Raw genomic sequence first — 25,800 nt, forward strand, 5'->3', positions numbered from 1 at the left:
CAAGATGAAGATCAGAAAAGCAAATCAGTGAACCACTAGAGAGACCTTTCACCTCTACCAAATCATCAGACCGAAGGGGCGAGATCCTGTCTCCAAGAATCCTCAAACTTCACACTCAACTGAGTTTCTGCCTCTTCCCCCTTTAAATTCCTCTCTCCACCCAGCCATATTACTCCTGTTTCTACCTCCCTAGTGCTGGGATTAAAGGTGTGTAATTCCCAAACATGGGAATTAAAGGTGTGAGCCACCACCACCTGGATCTGTTTCTGGAATGACCGACTGTAGTCCAGGGTAGCCTTGAACTCACAGAGATCTGTCTGCCTCTATCTCCTTGGATTAAAGGTTTGTGCCACCACTCCCTGGCCTCTAGTGGCTTAGCTTTGCATTCTGATCTTCGGGTAAGCTTTATTTATGAAAATACAAATATCACTACACACACATCTTAAACTGTCCAAACAGTACCACCAATTGCGAACCAAGTATTCAAATGCCTGAGATTATGGGGGATAATAATCTCACTGTATCTATGACAATGACTAACACACTGAATCTGTCATGCTAGAGTGGACCTCAGATGTTGGCCTTCTGTATTTTCCCTTTATTCCAGATAACAAAGTCATACTTTAAGTAAATGTCCACATACACAAAAGTATCAATTTAATTAAATGTTTATACACTTAACAATAACTTGGCTTCATCTCTTTCTCAATTTTCTCCTCTGCATGCTAAATCATAATCTTCTCTAAACCGTTTCACAAAAAATATCTAATAAGAAACTCATTTCAAAAATTAAAACTAATGAGGAAGTAGGGAACGATGCAGGCTTAAGCTTATTAATGTAACCGATGGTTCCATTTCTATGTCCAGTACCTACTGGTTTCTGTAACAACGGTAATGACTTATATTTTAGGACTGAAGTTTCTGGAAAGCCAGTGGACTGGAGAAAGGCAGATGTACTTATCACCTCCACCAAGAGGAATGGCAAATATAACCAGCAATGGAGGGGAAACTCAAGAGCTAACTGGGTGAATTAGAAATCAACAATGTCCTTCATTTAGCAAATTAAAATTTCAGAGTCTTGTGGCCAGGGCTGATGTCATGTGGGTGTTTACAGTCAGTCATTCTCACAGACATGGCAGAGATGCGTGACTTTGCTGGGGTATCCCATGAAGAGGGCTGTTAGCTTTCACATCCCAGTAACAAAATACCTGATATAGCAACCTCCTCAGGAAGCGTTTATTTGGGCTTATGGTTTCAGGAGTTCTTGCCACTGCTTCTTGGCCCCATGACAGTGGGAACATGAGGAGGAGATTAGCCACCCCCTACAGGACAGAAGAGAGAGAGAGAGAGAGAGAGAGAGAGAGAGAGAGAGAGAGAGAGAGAGAGAGAGAGAGAGAGAGAAGACCAGGGTCTAGGTATGACCTTCTAAGGCACACCCCCAGTGACTTACTTCCTCCACAAGATCCCACCTAATAGAAGTTTCCAGGATCTCCCAAACGAGACTATAGAGAATATTCCATTTTAAAGCCATAGCAAAGTCCTTGTGTGCATACCCGCCTCTTCAGGAGCAGTTAGCATGGTGATGCATCGCTGACAGGAACGTTTGAGTCACCGCAGAGCCCAGCACAAGCTGTTGGTGGGCTGTGCACCCATCCCAGAAGACTGGCTCTCAAGCGAGGGTCAGAAAGTGATGGCCCACAGGCCAAAACTAATCTTCCATCTACTGTTGTATATAATCTTTGAACCACAGCTTGAAAAAAAAAATCAAAAGAGGCATCCATCTTTCAGTCCCTCTGCCTCCCAAGTACGAGACTAAAGACATGCACCATCATGAGTGTGAAGATGCCTCCGTAAAGCCGGGCGGTGGTGGCGCACGCCTTTAATCCCAGCACTCGGGAGGCAGAGGCAGGTGGATCTCTGTGAATTCGAGACCAGCCTGGTCTACAAGAGCTAGTTCCAGGACAGGCTCCAAAACCACAGAGAAACCCTGTCTCGAAAAACCAAAAGAAAAAAAAAAAGATGCCTCTGTAAGATGCACGGGGCTTCCCTCTGTTGGTTTCCACTTTGTTATCTTCAGAGTTGTTCATGATAACCAGACCTCACTACTTTGGCTGGACTGATTGGCCAGCAAACTCTCCTCTTGTCTCCATTCCCCCAACCCTATGCTAGGGTTACAGGTATGTGTGACCATGCCTGCCAGTCTTTTTCCATGAACGACAGGGAATCGAACTCAGGTCCTCAAACTTGCTCAGCAAGTTCTCTTGCCCAATGAGCCCTTTCCCTGGCCCCTTCAATATTTTTTGAAGACTGATTACACAGTACCACAGAAATTGTGAAGGAGATAAGACTGTTTAGTAAATTGAAAAGCTAAAGGAATATGAATAATAAACCAGCGTGAGCGAGGCCTGAAGGGCACCACCATAGATTCCAAGAAACAGCATGGCGTGGGGGGGGGGGGATTCGAGGGGATTGGCTAGCAACTGACTGCAAGAATGTTTCTTCTGGTAAATTCAAGGGGAGAGTCTCACAGAAGGGGTCCTGCCACAGGACAGCAGCATCTGTTGAGCCTTCTACTTTGGTCAAGGGCAAGCCAGCCAAACTCCAAGGCTACTACTGGAAGGATTCTTACCGTGGATAAAAACTGGAATAATGCTCAGCTCACGTTCTTCCTGAGATTTTTATCTATATCAAAGAAGGAGAGTGGGTGGAGGTGCGGCTCGGGTGGCAGAATGCCTCAACTTCATGCACGTGACCTAGGTTGAGTGCCCACATGGCAAACACTAGGTAGAGTGGCATATGCCCGGAAGCCCAGAAGCCCAGCACTCCTGAGGTGACTCAGAAGTTCAAGGTCATTGTAGTTTGAATGAGGTTGGTTCCCACGGGCTCACGCATCTGGAGATCTGGTTGCAAGTTGGTAGAACTGTTTGGAAAGGATGAGGAAGAGCTGTGTGTCACTGATGGTGGGCTCTGAGGTTTCAAAAGTCCATGCCTTTCACAGTTAATGCTCTCTCTCTCTCTCTCCCTCTCCCTCTCTCCCTCCCTCTGCCCCCCCCTCCCTCCCTCCCTCCCGCTTGTAGGTGTAAGCAGTAGCTCTCAGCAACTGCTCCAGTGCCATGTCTGCTTGTTTGCTACCATTCTTTCCACCGTGGCAACCATGGACTCATCTTGTAGCTCTGTAATCCCCTACAAATGCTTTCTTTTATTAGTTCTCTTGGTCATAGTGTAATGAAGTCATTCTCACTAGGTAATGAGTTCTAGGCCAGCTACAAGAGACACTATCTCAGAAGAAAAGAGAGAAGGCTGCAGAAATGGCTCAATGGATAAGAGCACTTGCTCTTGCAGAGGACCTGGCTGGATTCCCAGAATCCACATGGTGGTTTATAACCATCTACAACTCCAGTCCCAGGGGATCCGGTACCCTCTTCTGACCTCTGTGGGCACCAGGCAGACACGTAGTACACACGTATACATGCAAACAAAACACTCATGCTCAAAAATAATAAAATAAATAAATCTTTTTTAAAAAAAATTGTTTGAAGGGAGAAAGCAAATGAGGTTATGGCTCTATGGTAAGTGCTTGGATCATGTCCAAGACCCTGAAGTCCACGACCAGGAATGAGGGAGGGGGAAAGAAGCAGGGAAAAGAAATAATCATAACTGGCAAGTGAATTTATTTGTTTGTTTATAGGTTTTAGGCTTTCTTGTTCTTTGTAGGGTTTTTTTTTGGGGGGGGGGGTTGTAGACAGGGCTTCTTTGTGTAGCTCTGGCTATCCTGGAACTTGCTCTGTAGACCAGGCTGGCCTCAAACTCACAGTGATCTGTCTGCTTCTGCCTGCCAAGTGCTGGGATTAAGGGTGTGCACCACCACTGCCTGACTGGCAAGTAAATTTATAATGAAGCTTTTACTATTCAGTAAGGACAGACCTTACACGGATATACATTTTTTATTGTGTATTATATGTTTATATACATGCATTTTACTGTATGTTTATTATATACATTCTATGCATTATATATAAGGGCATGCTAAAAAGAGCTCTTCTGTGTAAATAAAGGATATATCAGCTATAACAAACATCCTATTAAGAAAAGCGAGGTTATTTTTAGGAGGAGGGCTCTGGTTACACAAAATAAGTAAAGGACATCTCATGCTAAATAAAGCGAGCTGAAATCTTTCCTCACATAACTACCGGAAATAGGCACGGCATGGCTTAAAGAAGGGGAAAAGTCTATAAATAAAAACAGAAAGAAGGAAAGCCTACTGCCCCAAACAAGAAAAACAGACAAACACACTAAACTCAGCGTGTGCACACACACATGCACATGCAGGCACACACATGCACGTGCAGGCACACAGCTACAGAGCCTGGCGTGCATGAGGCCCTGCATTGCACGTTGTGTGCTGGGGCTTACACTGGACTCCTTGGCAAAGCAGTTTAACGAGCGACTTCACAAGGCACAGCCACCTGTTCGGCTGTTATTTTGGCCCATCTATTTTCAATGACAACTTTGACACACAAGCCAGAGACACACCACCATAGCAACACAAGCGGCAGGGTGCTAGAGGATGAATATTTTGCAAGGCTGGAAATAAACAAACCCTTTGCATTCATGACTGTGGCACACGCCACCTACCGCCCAGCAAACTCGGCCTCGGGTTCCCCACCAGCCACTTGGAGAGTGTACCACACAACTGTACCACACACTTCCCCTAAAAGGGGGGAATTTTTAACTTTTGTGTGTGTACATGTGTATGGTATGTGTGGTATATGTTTGTGTGTACATATGTGTGTGTGTTTGTAGGCCAGAAGTTGACAGTTGTTTTTCTTGACTGTGCCACCCTCATTTCTGAGACTGTTTCTCACTGAACCTGGAGCTCACTGGTTCCGTCAGACCAGCTGCCAGTGTGTTCCAGGAATCCTTCTATCTCCACCTCCCCAGTGCTCATGTTTTCAAACTTAGGGGTCACAACCTGTACCCCAAATCAGGCCTATCCACCCAGAGAGCCAAGCCAAAAGTGGAAAGCAGAAGAATGAGACTTAGCCACTGTGATCCATGGGAAGAGGATGGCTCTTTTCATTGGCTAACTGAGGGTGAATGGCAGGACCCAATTTGGGGCAAGGTCATAATCTCCAAGTTCAGTAAGACTGGGATCACAAGTGAGGGCTACGAAGGCTGAAGAGATGGGTCAGGGCTAAGAGTACTTGTTGCTCTTGCAGAGAACCTGGGTTCACTTCCAGTATCCACATGGCGAAGCAATCATTTGTAACTCTAGTGCCAGGGGATCTGACTTCTGAGAGTACCAGGCACATGGTAAGTATACATGATGCAACACACTCATACACATAAAATAAGTTAAAAACACAGTAACAAAAAGGGAGGACTACCATCCTCTGGATTTTACTTGGGTACCGGGGATACAAACAGAAGTCCCCATGTTTTTGCAGCAGGCATCTTACCTGCCGAGCCGTCCACTGCGTCCTTAAAACACAATTTCAAAGGTGAGTCAGGCATTCCAAAGAGAAAACAGATTCTAGTATGGCATTTCACACACAGCTCGGCACAAGCATTGGTGTCACCAGCAGTCCCCACAATGGGACAATGACTTCCCTGCCCTATGTTTGCTCAGCAGGCTCTGTGACTAAAGAGACCAGTGCCTTGGGGAAAGGAAAAAGAAGAGTGCTTTGTTGGTGGTGTTTATTTATTTGTATTGCTTTGGGGGAGTAAAAGGGGGACACTGGGGGTGCAGGGTCTCACACACACTAGGCAAGGTCTTGCTATGTTAAATTTGAGAATCTAGGATTAAATAGATTGCGTCTTTATAAATCAAACCAGAGATATAGGATAAGGAGGGAAGACTCTGGTCCACTAACCACCTGTCCACTCTGCCCTACTGCTACCTAAACTGGAAGTCCCAGCTCAGGGCACTTAGTTGGCTCAGGGAGGCAAATTTCAGAGATGTTTAGTGAAATAAAAGAGCAGACCAACAAGAACAGAAGACACATCACATATCCGGAAGTGATGGTGTCACACATCTGGAAGTGATGATCGGCTCTTCTGGGGTGATTCTTTTGGGAGGGGGCAATTAGCAGGACTCACAATGTCAACACTGCAAGGTGTGGCTGATTAGCCATCCAAAAAGTTTCAACGAAAACAGAAAGCAAGCCATTATCTGGCTGGGGATGAGCCGCACCCACAGGTGTGTCTCTGGCAAAGCTGGCAGCCAGGAGTTGGGATGGACAGGTTCCACCCCTGCGCAGATTCCAAGAACACCCAAGGCAGATCTGAGCCAAGCGGGAGCAACACAGCTCCTGCTCCAATCTCTGAGCCCCCGCAAGCGCTTCTCAGCTGCATCTTTTGACTTTGTTCTCAGCTTAGTTAAAAAGAAAAGGCCTAGAAGGCCCTTGGGTTAAGTTCTTCCTCCATGTGGGCCAGAACAGCCCTAAGGAGAAAGCGGTGCTGCAGAGGAAAAACAGATGAAGGTCGGTGATGTGACTGCTTTTGATCTCAGAACCAGTAGGGAACTCTTATCTTTAAAAAATAAAATGGCTGGGCCAGAGAGATGATTCAGCGGTCAAGAGCACTTGCTGCTCTTGGGAAGAAGTTCGGTTCAGTTTCCAGGGCCGCATACAGCTAGCTATCTGTAACTCCAGTTCCAAAGGATGTAACATCCTCTTCTGGTCTCTGTGAGCAACACACACACACACACACACACACACACACACACACACACACGGAGCACAGACATACACAAACACCCACCTCCCATCCCAACACACACGGTGCACAGACATGCTTGTGATCGAAACATCCATACACATACTCAAAGTGGCTATGATCCCTGTAATCCCAGTACTCAGGAGACGGAGGCAGAATTTAATGCCAGTTTGGGCTACAGCGAGAGTTCAAGGACCACGTGGGCTACATGAGATCCTGCCTCACATATGACCAAAAATAAATAAATAAATAAATAAATAAAAACGGAATTAAACTAAATGAATAAAAATAAAAGATTCTGATCGAATCAACACTGAGGTGGGGGGCATGCGGGGCAGGGTGAGAGGAGGAGGAGGGAGGGGAGAGGGACAAACTCCAGGAGTGTGAACATCTCTGTAAGTAATGGCTAATTTTAAACACACTTGCCCATCTCAGAAGTGTTTTTCTTGAGAAGCCAAAAGGGGATTACTCCATTTAGACAACTAATAGCCTAATCATTATCCTTTTTTTTTTTCTTTTTAACAGAAAAAGCAACTACCAAGCTCTTTTTCAGCCAGATCTTGGCAAGGAAACACATCTAAGTACAACGGTATCTATAGCTGTAAGTCATCCTGTTCAAACCCGTAATCACACTTGACTCTGTCCAAATTTCAGTCACACACAGTCCAAAAGAGGTAAACAATTTTGGTTTGGTTTGATTTGGCTTTTTAAGACAGGGTTTCTCTGTGTAACCTTGGCTGTCTTGGAACTTGCTCTGTAGCCCAGGTTGGCCTCAAACTCACAGAGATCCACCTGCCTCTGCCTTCTGAGTGCTGGGATTAAAGGCATGTGCCACCACCTCCCGACCACTTAGATTAAAGAAAAGGAAAATAAAAGCACAGGAAAAAAGTGTAAAAGATTTTGTCTCATCTTCAGTAGACATGGGTTAAGTCTTCAGCTTGCAATGTATAAATCATGCCCAAGGAACCAAATGCAACTCAAGGGATCAAGCTCTCTGAATGGGGAGGGCTAGATAACCACGCCTTCTTACCTCTCAACCCTGGTCATTAAGCAAAAGAACTATTTTCCTAGCTTGTTTGAGTACTGAGAAAGCCAGGCTCAGGGCTGGAGAGATGGCTCAGTGGTTAAGAGCATTGCCTGCTCCTCCAAAGGTTCTGAGTTCAATTCCCAGCAACCACATGATGGCTCACAACCATCTGTAATGAGGTCCAGTGCCCTCTTCTGGCCTGCGGACATACACACAGACAGAATATTGTATACAGAATAAAGAAATAAATAAATAAATAAATAAATAAAAAGCCAGGCTCAGCAACCATGGATCATGACGGAGGGTGATACACGCGTGCTGCTGTTTCAGAAGAAGGCAAACTCAGCAAAATGTTCCAAAGAGAGACTAATGTCACCGGGACACCAGCCCCAGCAAATCACACATTCAGATGACATGTCCTATAGGGCATAAGCACAAGGTTCTCTTCTGGCAACTCCTGCCTTCACGAAAACCACCTGTCGAAGCGACAGAATGATGGTAGCCGGGGGCTGGAGGAAGGAGGAGCTGTGTGTGTGATAAGAACACAGTTTGGTGGCACATACCTGGAGTGCACACCTTTGGTCCCAGGCGGCAGAGGTAGGCAGATTTCAGCGAGCTTGAGGTCAGTCTGGGCAACATAACGAATTCCAGCAAGGCAGAGTATGCATGGGCATTATCAATTAAGACAAAACAAAACCAGCCTGGGCCGGGCAGTGGTGGCGCACGCCTTTAATCCCAGCACTCGGGAGGCAGAGGCAGGCGAATCTCTGTGAGTTCGAGGCCAGCCTGGTCTAGAAGAGCTAGTTCCAGGACAGGAACCAAAAGCTACAAAAAAAAAAAAAAAACAAACAAAAAAAACAGCCTGAAGAACAAAGTGAGACCCTGTTTCACAAAATAAGATGAAGAAGAAGGAGGAGGAGGAGGGCTGGCAAGATGGCTGGGCAACGTGATGAGTAAAGGCCCCTACCACTAAGCATGACAACCTAAATTCAACCCCAAGGACCCACATGGTAGAACCAACACCTGCAAGTTGACCTCTGACCCCCATATACATAGACACACAACAAAGCAATTAAAGTAAAATGCAATAAAAATTGTAATAGCTAATGAGGGACGCATGATGTAGCTCAGTGGTATGTACAAATCTGGATGCAATGCCCAGTATTACTAAAATAATAATATTAATAATTACTATTATTATAATTATGATGACAATGCTGGGAAAGGGATAATCAAGTTTCCTCTGCTGGGACATTGCTGAGCATATCAACAGCACTCCGGGGCAGACCCCATGCCCAGGGCTCTTCGGCACACACGAAACAGACTCCGCATTTTGTTTTGTATGTTTTGTCTTACTGGTTTTTTGTTCATTTTGATTTTCTTTTCTTTTCCTTTTTTCTTTTTTTTGCTTCAAGAGAGAGAGGGAGAGAAAACCTGAAGTTGGTTATGTGGGAAGGTGAAGAGGACCTGGGAGGGACGGGGGGAGGGGAAGGAATCAATTTAATGTATGAAAATATAAATAAATAAAATAAAAATCTCGTACGACCCAGATGGTTAGCTCGTGAGCCCAAGGCCTGATTTGTAGGCATCAAGAATGACGAGAAGGAAACCACGACAATGCTCTTGGGTTAATAAGCCATCATCCTGACTTAAATTACTTTTTCCCTCTTGAGTTAAACATTCATAAAATTCTAAGAAAATAAGGTAACATTTTAACCGTACTTCCTTACTGAGAAAAGGAGTCCAATTAATGTCTGTTTCAACCTTGTATGGGAATAAAAGCATTATCTCTAATCAAATATTCTGCCTTCCACTTTAGAAGAACACTCATCAGCACCAACTAACTTCGCTTGTCTGAAAGGCTTCAAAAAGTCATGATAAGCCGGGCGGTGGTGGCGCACGCCTTTAATCCCAGCACTTGGGAGGCAGAGGTAGGCGGATCTCTGTGAGTTCGAGACCAGCCTGGTCTACAAGAGCTAGTTCCAGGACAGGCTCTAAAGCCACAGAGAAACCCTATCTCGAAAAACCAAAAAAAAAAAAAAAAAAAAAAAAAAAAGTCATGATATTTTTCCTTATTTTAGCTAAGTATTTTGAAGCTAACACACTTTTTCTCTGCTAAAGGACAATATAGCAGTTCCCCTGAACTAAAACAGTAGCACTTCCGCTACTGCTACAAAAGCCAAGGTCACTAACTGCGGTCTGGGGGGCTGGCTTCACAGTTAAGAACATAGTCTTCTCTCCCAGAAGAGCCAAAATGAACGCTCTCCCTCTTTAAGATGGCTAATGATCACTGTCCTCCAATGAGAAGGGTCTTAATGTCACTAAAAACAATGAAAAGAGCATGGTGGTGGGCAGCCTTAATTCCCAACACTTGGGAGGCACAGACAGGCAGATCTCTGTAGGTTTGAAGCCAGTCTATAGTGCATTCCAGGTTAGCCATGGCGATATAGGATCACCCTGTCTCAAACAAACAAACAAACAAACAAACAAACAAACAAAGAATGTTGAAAAGAAAACACATCCTTAGATTCCTGGGGAGAAATGTAAAAATGTGTGGCTTTCTATCAACACTACTGAAATAGAAGTTATAACCTAAAATGAATTATTTGAGGTAGATAATCCGTACTGGAAAGTGTAAATCCTAGCTGTGTGTCTGTGTGCATGCACGTGCGCGTGTGGTATGTGTACACAGGTATATGTGAGGATGCATGTACCTATACAACAGCATGCAAAACCCAGAAGATAATGTCAGGTATCCGGCTCAATCACACTCCACTTCATTCATTCATTCCCTTAAGATAGGGTCTCTCACTGGACCTGACAGCCAGCAAGCCTGGGGGTCAGGTAATAGCAGTGGTGGGGGAATCCTCCTGTCTCCACCACCACCCCTAATACCCCAATACACACAGTGGCAAGCCCAGCTATTTTGTTTGTTTTGTGTTGTTTTGAGACAGGGACAGGGTCTATCTACGCAGTCCTGACTGTTCTGGAATTGGATGTGCAGACCAAGCTGGCCTCAAACTCGGAGAACATCTGCCTCTCCCAAGGGCTGGGGTTAAATTAGGCGTGCGTCACTATACCCCGCTCAAATCTAAGATTTTGTCTTACTGTGACTTTTTAATGTAGGCGACCATGCTGGGCATTCACTCCACTGCTGAACAACAGCCTCTCAGAGCAAGAATCTTCACATTAAGGTTTTGCTCAGGGATCGAGAGTGGCTCAGCGGTTAAGAGCACTTGCTAGTCTTGCACAGGACTGCAGTTTGGCTTTTAGTTCCCAACACCCACATCAGGTGACTGGCTCCCAACCCCAGCTCCAGTGGCTCCAACACCTTCTTTTGGCCTCTGCAGGTCCTACACTCATGTGCATACATAACCAAACATTGACACTCACATATATACATAAATAAATAACAAATTAAATCCTTATTTTAAAAAATAGTTTACTCTAGGGGCTGGAAGTGTCGCTCAGTGGTAGGGAACCTCTCTGGAATATGTAAGGTCCTAGCTTTGGTTTCTAGACCCTTCCCTCTGAAGAAGGATTTCTTAGTCCACATGCTGTAGGACTCTGAAAGAGGACTATTATTTTGCCTGTTTGACTTGTAAACTATCGCTGGGCGGTGGTGGCGCACGCCTTTAATCCCAGCACTCGGGAGGCAGAGGCAGGCGGATCTCTGTGAGTTCGAGGCCAACCTGGTCTTACATAGTGTGTTCTAGGACAGCCTGCCAGGACTACACAGAGAAACCCTGTCTCAAAAAGTTAAAAAAAAGAAAAAAAAAAAAGAAAAAAAGAAGACGAAAGGAAGGAGGAAGGGAAAGAGAGAGAGAAAGAGAGGGAGAGGTGAGTCAAGGCTGGCAGAACGGTTGCCTAGCACCGTAAGGTCCTGTGCGCAACCTGCAACCTGCGTCCTGGAGGGAGGGAAATGCAAGCCTGAGACGTTGACAAGCAGAATCTCTGGGGCGGCAAACACGCAGCAACGAATGGTATATTTTGATCATCTGAGACCTCAGACCTTCCAATCTGCTTACTTTCGGGCAAACGGATGGAAGTTTGCAGAGGCCCAGCGTGGCCTGTCTGTCCCCAGCATTATTTCCAGACACTAATTTTGGGCGAGTCCCAGGAGCTCCCGAGCTCCCGTCCTCCAGATGACGCCTCTGGAAGCCAAAGGTTTCTGCTGCCATTAAAAGGGATAATTTCCAGGAGCGTAGGGGTGGTTCTCTTTTTAGATCACAAATGACAAAAGTTCTTTTCAAAGGGGAATATGATTCATTATTAAAGTCGTACAGAAGAAGTCGCTCGGCTTAATGCTTATGTTAAGCGGCTCCACCGCCCCTTTCAAGGGCCCAAATCTTGCAACATGGTCCCGTCTGGCCTTGCAAAGTCAATCAAAACCTTTTCGGTTGCTGTTTGGTTTTGGTGGTGGTGATAGTGGGGGGTTTGATCCAGGGCCCTGAGTACATTTACAGATCAAACTTAATTTAACATTCATGGTTTCATAGTCTCCTGTGCTGCCTCTACGAACCATCTAGTGTTGCTTAGCTTACAAACAGACAAAAAAAAAAAAAAAAAAAAGTCAGGTAGATGGCACAGACTCCCAACTGTTCAAAGACCTGAGAGAGTATCCATCCCAACGTACAAAACTCAAGTCCAAATGGTTCAAAGACCTCAACATAAAACCAACCACACTGAACCTCATAGAAGAGAAAGTGGGAAGTACACTTGAACGCGTTGGCACAGGCGACCACTTCCTAGATATAACTCCAGTAGCACAGACACTGAGATAAACAATTAATAAATGGGACTTCCTGAAACTGAGAAGCTTCTGTAAAGCAAAAGACACAGTCAATAAGACAAAATGGCAGCCTACAGAATGGGAAAAGATCTTCACCAACCCCACATCGGACAGAGGGCTGATCTCCAAAATATATAAAGAACTCAAGAAATTAGACATCAGCCGGGCGGTGGTGGCGCACGCCTTTAATCCCAGCACTCGGGAGGCAGAGGCAGGTGGATCTCTGTGAGTTCGAGACCAGCCTGGTCTACAAGACCTAGTTCCAGGACAGGCTCCAAAACCACAGAGAAACCCTGTCTCGAAAAACCAAAAAAAAAAAGAAAAAAAAAAAAAAAAAAAAAGAAATTAGACATCAAAATATCAAATAATCCAATTAAAAATGGGGTACAGATCTAAACAGAGAATTCTCAACAGAAGAATTTCAAATGGCTGAAAGATAATTAAGGAAATGTTCAACATCCTTAGTCATCAGAGAAATGCAAATCAAAACGACTCTGAGATTCCATCTTACACCTGTAAGAATGGCCAAGATCAAAAGCACTGATGACAACTTATCCTGGAGAGGTTGTGGGGTAAAGGGAACACTCCTGCATTGCTGGTGGGAGTGCAAGCTGGTACAGCCCCTTTGGAGATCAGTGAGGTGATTTCTCAGTAAATTAAGAAACAACCTTTCTCAAGACTCAGCAACACCACTTTTGGGTATATATCCAAAGGACGCTCAATAGTGCCACAAGGACATGTGCTCAACTATGTTCATAGCAGCATTGTTTATCATAGCCAGAACCTGGAAACAACCTAAATGCCCCTCGACCGAAGAATGAATAAAGAAAATATGGTACATTTACACAATGAAGTACTACACAGCAGAAAAAAATAATGACATCTTGAAATTTGCGGGCAAATGGATGGATCTAGAAAACATCATATTGGGCCGGGCGGTGGTGGCGCACGCCTTTAATCCCAGCACTTGGGAGGCAGAGGCAGGCGGATCTCTGTGAGTTCGAGACCAGCCTGGTCTATAGAGCTAGTTCCAGGACAGGCTCCAAAGCTACAGAGAAACCCTGTCTCGAAAAACCAAAAAAAAAAAAAAAAAAAAAAAGAAAACATCATATTGAGTAAGATAACCCAGACCCAGAAAGACAAATATCACATGTACTCACTCATAAGTGGCTTTTAGACATAAAGCAAAGAAAAACCAGCCTACAATTCATAATACCAGAGAACCTAGACAACAAAGAGGACCCTAAGAGAGACATTCATGGAAATAGAAAAAGATAAAATCGGGGCTGGAGAGATGGCTCAGTGGTTAAGAGCACTGCCTGCTTTTCCAAAGGTCCTGAGTTTAATTCCCAGCAACCACATGGTGGCCCACAACCATCTGTAATGAGGTCTGGTGCCCTCTTCTGACCTGCAGACATACACACAGACAGAATATTGTATACATAATAAATAAATAAATATTTTTAAAAGAAAAGAAAAAGATAAAATCTCCTGAGTAAATTGGGCGCATGGGGACCATGGGAGAGGGTAGAGGGGGAAGCAGAAAAATATAGCTCAATAAGAACAATGTTTTTTTTTTTTGTTTTTTTTTGTTTTTTTTTTGTTTTTTTGGTTTTTCGAGACAGGGTTTCTCTGTGGTTTTGGAGCCTGTCCTGGAACTAGCTCTTGTAGACCAGGCTGGTCTTGAACTCACAGAGATCCGCCTGCCTCTGCCTCCCAAGTGCTGGGATTAAAGGCATGCGCCACCACCGCCCGGCTTTTTTTGGTTTTTCGAGACAGGGTTTCTCTGTGGTTTTGGAGCCTGTCCTGGCACTAGCTCTTGTAGACCAGGCTGGTCTCTAACTCACAGAGATCCGCCTGCCTCTGCCTCTCAAGTGCTGGGATTAAAGGCGTGCGCCACCACTGCCCGGCAATAAAAACAATTTTTAAAAAAAGAGCTGAGTATAAAGGACTATTGAGTGCTCACCTGCAAATGGAAATGCAGTGGGAGGTTAAAGGTTGCCTGGGGGAGGGGAGACACAGTCCCATGAAGCCACTGGTAAGTTGGCCTTATTCAAGTAAATAAGCCCACCCCTGCTCCTGCAGGCATTCCCTAGTAAAACCATGGATCACAGGGGGTCTGGAGGGGACTTGGTGAGAAGGGGCTTGCAGAGAGATAATGATTGAGGGTGGAGCAAGACCAAAATATATTGCATGTGAGTATGTAATAACTGTAGAGGAATAAAAATACTAAGTAAACTACAGCCACGTCACACCCCACCAGGTCCTCATGCCACAGGGTAACTGCCTAGTAGCTTACTGTGAGCTGAGCTGCCAGGAGACAGAGCTTACACAACTCCTATGTCAGAAAGGAAAATGGAGATGGCTGAGATAAAGAGGGTAATGGGTGTACAGCCCTGGGCTTTCTAGGGACTATGCAGTCCAACACAAGGCTTTCCAGGAAGCGTGGGACGAGATTCAATAACGAGTTGTGTTACGATCTATAAGCTGCCTGTGTAAGTCATACAAAACTCACAAACCCTTTGCCAAAGGCAGGACATGCACTTTGCCATCGTCAGAATAAATCAATGGCCAGGCACACAGGCACAAAGACTGAGATGCCAGCACCAGGGTGGCTGAGGCAGGAGGACCGCAATTTCAAAGCACCAAATATAAAGCACCAAATTCAGTCTTGGGGGAAAAAATACACACACAGACAGACACACACACACACACACATTTTAAAACAAAGAAAGAAAAGGGGGAAGGAGTAAGTGGGGCTGAGGGTAGAGCTCCATGGTAAAGTGCTTTCCCCTGCATGAAAGGAAGAGAAAGGGAAAGCCTGCTATAAATAAAACAGATGCCAGGGGATATAAAGAATCCAGCAAATAAGACCCAGAGAAGGGCCTGGTGTGGTGGTGCACGCCTTTAAACCCAGCCACTCGGGAGGCAGAGGCAAGAAGATCTCAATGAGTTCAAGACCAGTCTGGTCTATTTAGTGAGCTCCAGGGCAGCCAGGAGTCCCAGTCTCAAATAAATAAATAAATAAATAAATAAATAAATAAATAAGCAAGCAGCCCAGATTCCCTGTCTTAAATAAGTAGATAGATAGATGATAGATAAGCAGCCCAAAGAAAGTTTAAAGAACTTAGTTACAGCAAAACCTAAATTAATAGTTTTTTTTTCCACTCCGGTTGATTCATTTCTTTTAAATAAAAACTAAGATAGCTGGGCAGTGGTGTAGAAGTAGGTGGATCTCTGAGTTCGAGGTCAGCCTGGTCTACAGAGCGAGTTCCAGATCAGCCAAGGTCACACAGAGAAAAAAATCATGAAGATTAAGGAGGGTTTTTTTTGCAAGTGCAAAAATACAGACTTAGAAACTTCAGAATGAGGCCTTCATATAACTAATACAATCAGACCAGAATGGGGAGGGTGTCGTGTGAGTGAGTGTATCTGTGTTAAATGTGTCTGTGTCTGTGTGCAGTGTGTGTGAGTGTGCATACGTGTGTGTCTGTGTTTCTGTGTCTGTCTGTGTGTATCTGTGTCTGTGTATAAGCATGTGTGAAGACATATGTCTGTATCTGTATGTGTCTGCATATGTATCTATGTGTTTGTGTGAGTATGCCTGTTTGTGTATAGATGTGTATGTAGGTGTTATATGTCTATGTAGATGTATGTGAATTATGTCCCTGTGTGTGAATATATGTGTGTTTCTGTCTATGTGTCTTCTCTTTATGTATATATCTTTGTGTGTTTGAGAGAAAGACAGAGAGAGAGAAAGAGAATGAATTTGGAGCCAGGGAGCAATTTTAGGAGATTAGCCACTTAGATTAAGTGCTTAAATAACATTATTATAGGGTGTCATCAAATTACATTTGTTTGGCCACTCTTACTTGGGATGATTCAGTCTGACAAACACCACCCCAGGATAGAATGCTGAGGGACTTAAAGAGCCGATGATTTTCCTGCGCTCGGGAACAACTGGAGTTCTAGACAGTCATGCTTCAGTTGAACTTAAAGGGAGGAAAGAAAAAAACGGGGCTAAAGAGAAAGCTCCGTAGGTAAGAGCGCAACTTACACGGACCACAACTTTTCAACTTACTCATAATTTCCAGCCCAGACCTTTCCGCTGGTGGAGTTCTCTGAAGCTGGTGCACAAATAACTCTATGTGCCTCTTCAATTTTCATTCGTGTGTGTGTGTATTATGTTGTGTGTGTTAGTGTGAACGCTGGTGCACACCAGCCACAATGTAAACATTCAGTTCGGAGGATAAACCCAGGGTAAACCTCACCTTTCACCCTGAGACAGGGAACTTCTGTACAAGCTTGAAGACGTAGGTTTCTATCTCCAGCGCCCATCTAAAGAGCCAGCCCTGAGCGTGTGCCTGTGACCGCAGAACTATGTGTTGAAACAGAGACCATTGGGGTTTGCTGGCTGACAGACTAGTTCCAGATTGAGCGAGGCTCTGTCTCGAGGGAATAAGGTAGAGTGTGATAAAGAACATGAACGTCTTTCTCTGGCCTCTGTGTACACAACACACACATGCGCAAACCTGGACCTGATGAGACACGCCTGTGACCCCAACACTTGGGAGGTTAAGGCTAGAGGACCACTGAGTGTTCCAGGTCAGTCTAGGGAAATCCTAACTCAAAACAAATAAGTCAATAATAAAAAGTTAAGAAGTGGAGTGAGGCACGAGATAATCTGAAGGTCTGATGAGAACTTCCGTTGGCTCCTCGTTTAGACACGGGACTTGACTTCCACTCTGTCTAAAGAGGCATTTTGAAGAGCAGGCTCTTTCTGTCAGCATGCTGGGAAATAGAAAATGAGTCACTTTAATCCTCACTGCTCAAGTCTTGGCGAGCTCTGACTTCAGCATTTCTAAGCCAACAAACAGCATTGCATGGCGCTGTCCAAGCAGCCAGGAAGTGGTGGGGGACCCCAGACTTCCTTTGTCATCCTTTATAACGACGCCGGAGGCCAAGACAGAATGTCCTGGGCTTCGACCCCTACCTGCAACCACACGCATTCTGAGCGGTGTGCCCTGCCTAGCCCAAGAGGTTCTGCCACCTAGACAGAAGTGACTGAGGCACAGTTGAAATGGCCAAGGAGCCCAGACCGCTGGCAGACATTACCATCACCAAGAACTGGCTCTCTGTGAAAACAACTCCTCATGAGCAGCGATGCTGGGTTTACTCTGCCTGAAGCTCTGAAGTGCCTCCATCCCCTGAGAGGTGCTGACCAGGGTGGTCCTTATGAACTAGGACCACAGTGACCTGCAGCATCCACTAGGTCCACTTTTCAGCAATAAATGTGTTTCCCTCCCTAGTTCTGACCTATATCACAGCCATTTGGTTCAAATCTGGCAAACACGTTTTTTTCCTCACACTGTCTCAGAAGATGACATGATTTTTCTGCAGAGTTGTCTAGACCCAAATAGCTACAGGCATTTATTTCCTCGAGAACAGGGACCGCAACTTACGGGGACCACAACTTTTCAATTTACTCATAATTTCCAGTTCAGACCTTTCTGCTGGTGGAGTTCTCTGAAGCTGGTGCTCAAATAACTCTATGTGCCTCTTCAGTTTTCACGTGTGTGTGTGCTCACATGCGCGTTGTGTTGTGTGTGTTAGTGTGAACTCTGGTGCACACCAGCCACAATGTAAACATTCAGTTCTGAGGATAAACCCAGGACAAACCTCACCTTTCCCCCTTGAGACAGGGAACTTCTGTTGTTCTCCTGCTGCATGGGTTAAACGAGCTGGCCTGAGAACTTCAAAAAGTCTCCCAGCTGCCTCCAGACACTTTGCCAGTTTCCAGCTTCTATGTGGGTGACTGAGATTCAAATTCAGGTCCTCATGCTCGGGTGACAAGTGCTTTCACCCACCGAGCCACCTCCCGAGGCCATCTCTTGAACCATGTTTAAAAAGCTTTACGGAGCCGGGCAGCGGTGATGCACACCTTTGATCCCAGCATTCAAGAGGCAGAGGCAACCAGAGTTTGAAGCCAGCCTGGTCTACAGTGTGAGTTCCCAGATGGGCTCCAAAAGCTACACAGAGAAACCCTGTCTTGAAACCCCCCCCAAAAAGAAAAGTTTTACTGATTTTGACTTTACATAGCAATCTGATTGCTCCTCTTCTGTCCCTGGTGCAGGATCCCATTTATGTCAGGCAAGTACTCAGCTATTAAGCTTCATCCCCTGTCCAAAATCACCAGCTTCAAAACATTAATGAGCCTCCCCAGTGTCCTCTGCTCCCTGAGCTCCCGAAAGGCAATGATTGTGTCTGCCTTGCTTTTGTCCCCAAGCACTGGGCACCCAGCAGGAGGCCAAGAAGTATCAAGTATCTGTGAAGTGAACACTTTCACTATGGTCCAAATACCTTTCATAGCCATAAATGCTCCAAATTCAACCCACAGCTCCTTCTCTCCTCCAATGGAGGCTCTCAATCCAGCCCATAGCCTCGTGCTAGGCAGAACGGCTCCATCCTGTCTATATTTGATCCTCTGCCCTTGAACATGGTGGGCCTGGGCCCACCAGAGGGTTCTTTTGGAAAAAGCATCCCAGAAGTCAGCGATGACAAAGTCAAGAGATTAAAACTTGCAGCAGACACTCTCCCCTGGCTTTGAAAGAACCAAGTGCCATGTCACTAAAAGGTTGATATGGCAGGAAATAGGAAGTGGCCTCTAGAAACCAATCTTTAATTGACAGCCAGGAAGAAGTGGGGCCTTAATTCTCCACCAGCAAGGAACTTTATTTTGTCACAACCGTGTGCCTAACAGCCTACCCACCCCACCAAAAAGAAAAAAAAAAAAAAAAAAACTCCACTGGGAATCCCACAAAATTCCCAATTTCTAGGAGGAGTAATTTAGAATTTGTCTTTTCCTCTCTCGTGGGGCAGAATCGATCACACCCACAGCCTTCTTGACTCCTCGCTATCTCATATCTTGGTCTTTTTACCCCAAGAGAGGGCTAGAAATGTTTTCTGCTTTTTATAAAGGTTTTCAGAGTTGCCTAAACTATCCAGACCTTAGCCAACAGACAACAGGACAACATCCAGGCCTGCCAGTCAGGGGACCCAGTCTTCACCCTCATCCTGCAGTCTGGATGTACTTTTCCGTGACGATTGCTACTGAGAAACACACTGCCAGGCGATCTACATAGTGAGTTCCAAGCCAGTTAAGGCTCCATAGTAAGACCTTAGGTCTCAACAGTAAACGAACAAAATGTTGATGACTTGATGCTGTGTACACACACACACTCACACACACACACTCACACACTTAAAAACTTGAGGATAAGTGGTCGTGGTGATATACAGCAGAGGTAAGAAGCAGGCAGATCTCTGTGAGTTTGAGGCCAGCTTTGTCTACACAGTGACTTCCAGGATATCCAGGGCAATGGAGAGAAACCCTGCCTCAAAACAAAACAAAGATCCCTGAGGTTCTGTCTCAGTGCCCACATAGCATGAGCAGGATCCCAGATTCCAACTCCCTACACCCAACCCCAACACCACAGACACACACACACACAAAGTAATTTTCCATTGCCTGGAAATAATAGTCTCTGAAATAAACACACCCACTATTCTGTGAACATCAGTTAGTATAATCTGATGCAGAGACTCGGAGACTACTTCTTAGACCCTTAAGGTTGGGGCTTGAGAGATGCTCAGAGGTGAAGGGACCCCAGCTTTGGCCCCCAGCACCCACAGGACATATCGCACCCACCTACCACACTAGCTCCAGGGTACCCAACACTCTCTCCTGGCCTCCTTGGTCACTTCATTCATGCGTTACACATACATGCAGGCAGGGAAACATTCAAGCAAATAAAATGAAAAAGAATTAAGAAGCATGTCTAAGACTCTGGATTTGAGACCCCAACACCAATCTCTGTCCACCAGTGGAGATGATCTCACTCTCTCTCTCTCAGATGTGATAGCGGATAACTAAACTACCACATTCAACTCCGTTGTGTTAAGAACAGCATGCATTTTTATTCCTTCGCGGCCCAGAATCTGTTCTCCACGACAGGTGTCCCCTTAAGTGACTGGGGAAGTGCACTGCCCCTTCCTGCACAGAGTCAACTTCCCGTCGTCCGGTCGGTCCGCCAGCAGGCCTGCATCTGCTCCTTGTCTACTCCATTAGTTTGAGAACCTGCACTTAGCCATTAGCCCTCCACGCCACTCAGGGGCAAGACCGCAGCTCTGCACAATAGCAGGGTGGCTTTGGGAACACCGTCCGCTGTCTGTGAGGACGCGGGCAAAGGAAGCTCACTCAGAAATCAAACTCACGGTCCTAGCCTTGGTTCCTCTCAAACTAGGAGCAGTAGCGAAAATTTAAAACAAGATATTAAAAGAAAAAAATGTTTTCCACACTCTGAGGAGCCTTTAGCCTTCTCAGTCAAGGGTACCACCGTGTATGGCACACAAAGCAGATGACAGTATCAGCCTTAAGATCCTCTTTACTTCTGGAAGGCCTGCAGGGGGCTTGCAGAGGCACTCGGTCACAATTTCCAATGGAGAGGGAGGAGAGGAGAGAGGAGCAGCGGACCTGCACCCTAGCATCTCCATCTCCCTCCTTGGGGGGGGAGCACACCCAGTTCCCGAGTCTGTTCTCAGAAACAGCAGTAAGGGAGCTCTCCTGGGGCCCAGGGATCCTGGGTGGTAGAGGGCTGGCTGTCCCCCAGAGCAGAGCACAAAGTGACATCCTTCTCTTTTCTTTTTGCCTCTTTCCTTGAAGAAGAGATGAGAGGTTTCTGTTTTTCTTCACGGTGCAGCGAATCCCTAAAGACCATAAATAAACGCCTACCTGCACATTTGGGAGGGCAGTCAGGATATATTTTTTTAAAAAAGAAAAGTAGTTTTATATTTTATTTTAAAAACAAAAGCTAAGATTCCTACCTTACATTCTCTTAGGATGGGCTTAGTCTCTGGGGGATATTTACCTTTTCTTGTTATTTGCTTATTTATTTATTTAGACAGAGTCTCAGCAGACAGCACAGACTGACTTTGAACCGTTTTTTTATTTTATGTGTATGGAGGTTTTTCTGCCGCATGTAGGTATCATGTGAGGTCAGAGGAAGGTACTGGATCCCATGGTATTGGAGTTATAGATGGTTGTGAGAAACCATGTGAGTGCTGGGAATGAAACCCCAGTCCTCTGGAAGAGCAATGGGTGCTCTTAACTGCTGAGCCATCTCTCGGGTTCATGGCCTGGAACTCTTAATTCTCCCATCTTAGTCGGCCTGTTGCTAGAACCAGAGGCATGCACCATCACACCCAGGTAATAATTTTCATGTTTGTTGGTTTTTAGGTCTACAGACTTATCATAGTGCTCATGAACGCTAAGCCAACGGTCTTCCACCCTAGATGCACTTCTGTGATTTCTAACAGGGACTATACTTCTGTGTCTCCCGGGTAGATACAGGGTCTGAGTCTCCAAGCGGCCTTCAACCAGGAAATGCCCCGTATACATGCTATACAGCTACATGGGACTTGGGGAGAACATCTTCTAGCAACAGGGATCACCCAGAGAGAAACCGCAGCCTACAGCCTCCAATGAAAAAGGTTCATACCAGAAATAAGAGGCCCTGTTCCAACCCAGCTGCCACCTTAGCTATGAGACAGGCTGGATGAGCTCTCCTTCTACAGGCCTGGAGTCCTCTGGGAAACAACAGCGTGGCTATAGACACCGCTAATACACAGCGCTTCCAGTCTAAATTTCCACAATGTAGATGATTCAGAGGAAGACAGCAGCTTCATCATTACAGGGCTGTCAGGCCCAGCCCCAACCCTGAGTCAGTAACTTCCTACCAGGCTTACGTTATTAAATACTGGGCTGTATTTAACACCAGTGAAGCTTTTTGTCTGGCTGTTCTTGGGTGGTTATTTTGTTGTTGTTGTTTTTAATTAAAGTTAACCCATAACGGGCTATGGAATGTCTCATCCAGTAAAGGTATTTTGTCACCAGGTCTGGTAATCTGAACTCTATCCCGGGGGACCCACTTGGGATGAGAGGAGACGTTTCTCCTACAAGTTATCCTGACCTCCACGTGGCGAGCATACACATATACAAATAAATAAATGTATTTTTGTTTGACCATGCATAGAGCGCATGCAAGAGAGAGTTCTGTCAGAACTGTGGTTAAGTGCTGGGTTCAATCTCCACACCACATACTTGTGGAGGGGTGGGGAGAGGTGGGACTGGGAGAAGAGGAAGAGGGAAAGGAAAGCAACAGGACTCACAACACTGGGGAGGCGCCCAGCAGTGGTGGTGAGGGGGCAGAGGCAGGCGGACCTCTGTGAGTTCAAGGCCAGCCTGCTCCCTAGTGAGTTCCAAAACAAAAAACAAACAAACAAACAAACAAACAAAAACAACACTGGGAGGCAGAAACAGGCAGATCCCTGGGGCTTTCTGGCCAGCCAGCCTAGCTGACTTGGCAGGCCATTCCAGACCAGTGAAAGGCCTTATTATCTAGAAGGAAGAAAATGATCTGAGGTCTGAGGAAGGACACCCAAGGTTGTCCTCTGACTTCAACAAGTATACCGGAACACACACAACCACAATTAATCCATGGAATTTTGCTTCTTAAATTCCTTATTCTGACCCCCCCCCCCCGTGTGTGTGTGTGTGTGTGAGAGAGAGAGAGAGAGAGAGAGAGAGAGAGAGAGAGAGAAACACTGGGGACAAGCCCAGGCTTTCAACCTTGTGCGGCCAGCCTTCTTTCACCGAAATACACACAAACGCACCATTAACCCTGCTCTAGACCGGGGCTCAGCTTTGTTTTCTCAGTCTCTCGGAGCCGTTCTCTTTCCTGGAACCGCGGAACATTTTATGTGTTAAAACAAGACTGGCCAGCGAGCAGAAGTCAATACTCTCTGTAACATTTCAAAGGCCCCTGGTTTTTTATTTCGAGGATATTGCTGACTTTATGTTTTCAAGAAATAATTTTCCTTTCCCTGGCTTAAACACTGCAAAGAGCAGGGTAAGGAAAAACAAACAATGGCATTACCAGCACGTTCCTCCTCAATCTGCTATTAACTAGTGCTGGCAACAACAACGTTGAAACGTTTTAGGGGGTGCCGGGGACAGTCTCATCACTGACTTCAAGCTTACTACATAGCTGAAGATGACTTTGAACTCTCCCACCTCCCTCAAGGCTCTGGACTGCACCTCCCGAGTGCTGGCATTACTAACACCAGTCACCACACCTCTACCTGGTAACCCCGAACTCTCAACCAAGCAGCCGGAGGTCAAGTGGGGTCAGGGGATAAGGAGAGGGGACAAAGACCAGACACTGACTCTCCAAAACGCGGGCATTTGCTTCCTTGACCAAACCCCAGTTAGTGCTACTAATTCACAGCTAAAGTTAATCAGGAACAAGCAGCAGAAGGGCCACATGGGTTCGCGTCAAGTTCATAGGAGCTGGAAGTAGAAGCAAAAGTTCAGCTACCATCTTCTGCACCCAGACACTCAAGGTCCTCCAGAGTGCTGAGCGGTAAGGGCAGCGAGCACCCCGGGATGGCAGAGACTACGGGGTACTCCACCAGTTTGGACTCTAAGTGTCTGACATGTGGCCAGCTAAGTCTACTTTTCTTTCTTTCTTTTTTTTTTTGGTTTTTCGAGACAGGGTTTCTCTGTAGTTTTGGAGCCTGTCCTGGAACTAGCTCTTGTAGACTAGGCTGGTCTCCAATTCACAGAGATCCACCTGCCTCTGCCTCCCAAGTGCTGGGATTAAAGGCGTGCGCCACCACCGCCTGGCTTAAGTCTACTTTTCTTACCCATCAGATGATTTAGCTAATCTGAATTTTTTCCATTTGAGACTTCCTATCTAAACTGCCCCCATTTACATCTCTGATGAAATAGAGAACAATTCCACAATTGTTCTCTCAGAGGCAGGACCCCAACCCTCCATGTTCAAGGTTGTGTTCAATCCCTAGTACTACAAAGAGAATAAAATAAAATAAAAATAAAAGTTAAAAATCAAAATATGACCTCATAGAAATGGAGTCATATTTATTTTAGTCTGAGTTAAACATTAAATAATATATAATTATCCTACAGAGTCTAGCTCACTTGGCCAATTAATAGAGAACTTCCTAGCCAGGTGCGACAGTACACTTGGAAGGCTGAGTCTTGAGGTTAGTCCAATCTACAAAGAAACACTATCTCAAGAAAAGGAGGAATGAAGGACCATCCACCTGTGCCACTTCCTAGCTACTCCAGTGAATACTAACATTAAACAAACAAATGGGGGGGGGGGTGCTCTGCCTGTGTGCTTAAGGAAACACGAGAAGAATACCAACCAAGATAAAGAGCTGTAGTTAGCAGGAAAGAAAGGCTGGGTGGGGTGACATACATCTTTAATCCCAGTCAACCCAGATCTCTGGGAGTTTGAAGCCATTCTGGTCTAGATAACGAGTTCCAGCACTACATAGACACTGTCTCAATAAAAAAAAATAAAAAAAGAAAGAAAGAAGATTCTAGAACTGGATCTTTTCTTCATTATCTCTGACAGTCTTTGAACATTTCACGAAGTCTCATTGTGGGAGGACCCACAATTCCACAGTCATCTCCACCAGGGGACTGAGTGGAAACACGCAAACACCTCCAAGTTGCCCAAGTCCTGTTCACCAGACCCTGAAGGGGAAGGCAGAGTCAGCACCAGGGAGAGTGATGGTGTGTGTGTGTGTGTGTGTGTGTGTGTTCAATCCCATTCATTTGCCTTTCTTCAGTCTTCACAAAGCTGTATGCTGCTTCTCCATCATTAAGGGTTAAAGGCACCTAATCACCCAGCTTCCACCGTTAAAAACCCAGCTCAAAACGCTGCCACCCCTTAAAAACGTATGCACTCCAAAGCTTGTTGATAAGACTGTGTGGGTGGGGGGCGGGGACATGGCTGAGCTCTCCCTCCTAATCTTTGGCAGTCAGTGTCGAGTGTCGTTTTGTAAACTTCAGGCTACTTTGATCTTGTCTTGGATCACCTTAACACTAGCGCCAGATGCCAAAGGAAGATTGCTGGACCCCCTCCAGGAGTCAGCCATAGCCTGGGTAACAAAAGCACAGGACCCTTTCACAAAGTAGTGAGTGGACCACATGTCTGATAGATTAAATGCACCGGTTTTAAATACAAATACGTTGCGGATCGCCGACTTCATTTGTTTCCACACCAAACCACACGAGTCTATTTCAAATTGTCTTGATTGGCTTCATGTTTTCGCTGTTGAGTCCCTGGACAGACGCAAAGTACTTGCGAAATCTCCAAAAAGGTGGAGAGGAGAA

At 45.6% G+C, this 25,800-nt stretch overlaps 1 protein-coding gene across 1 annotated transcript in view; it reads right to left on the reverse strand.

Moving 5' to 3' along the window:
* The window catches only part of Pitpnc1 (phosphatidylinositol transfer protein cytoplasmic 1), a 271,371-nt gene that overhangs the window by 243,816 nt on the left and 1,755 nt on the right, over positions 1-25,800 (reverse strand). The window lies entirely within an intron of this gene.

This window comes from Chionomys nivalis, chromosome 7 (genome assembly GCF_950005125.1).
Source record: "Chionomys nivalis chromosome 7, mChiNiv1.1, whole genome shotgun sequence".
Taxonomy (NCBI): Eukaryota; Metazoa; Chordata; class Mammalia; order Rodentia; family Cricetidae; genus Chionomys; species Chionomys nivalis.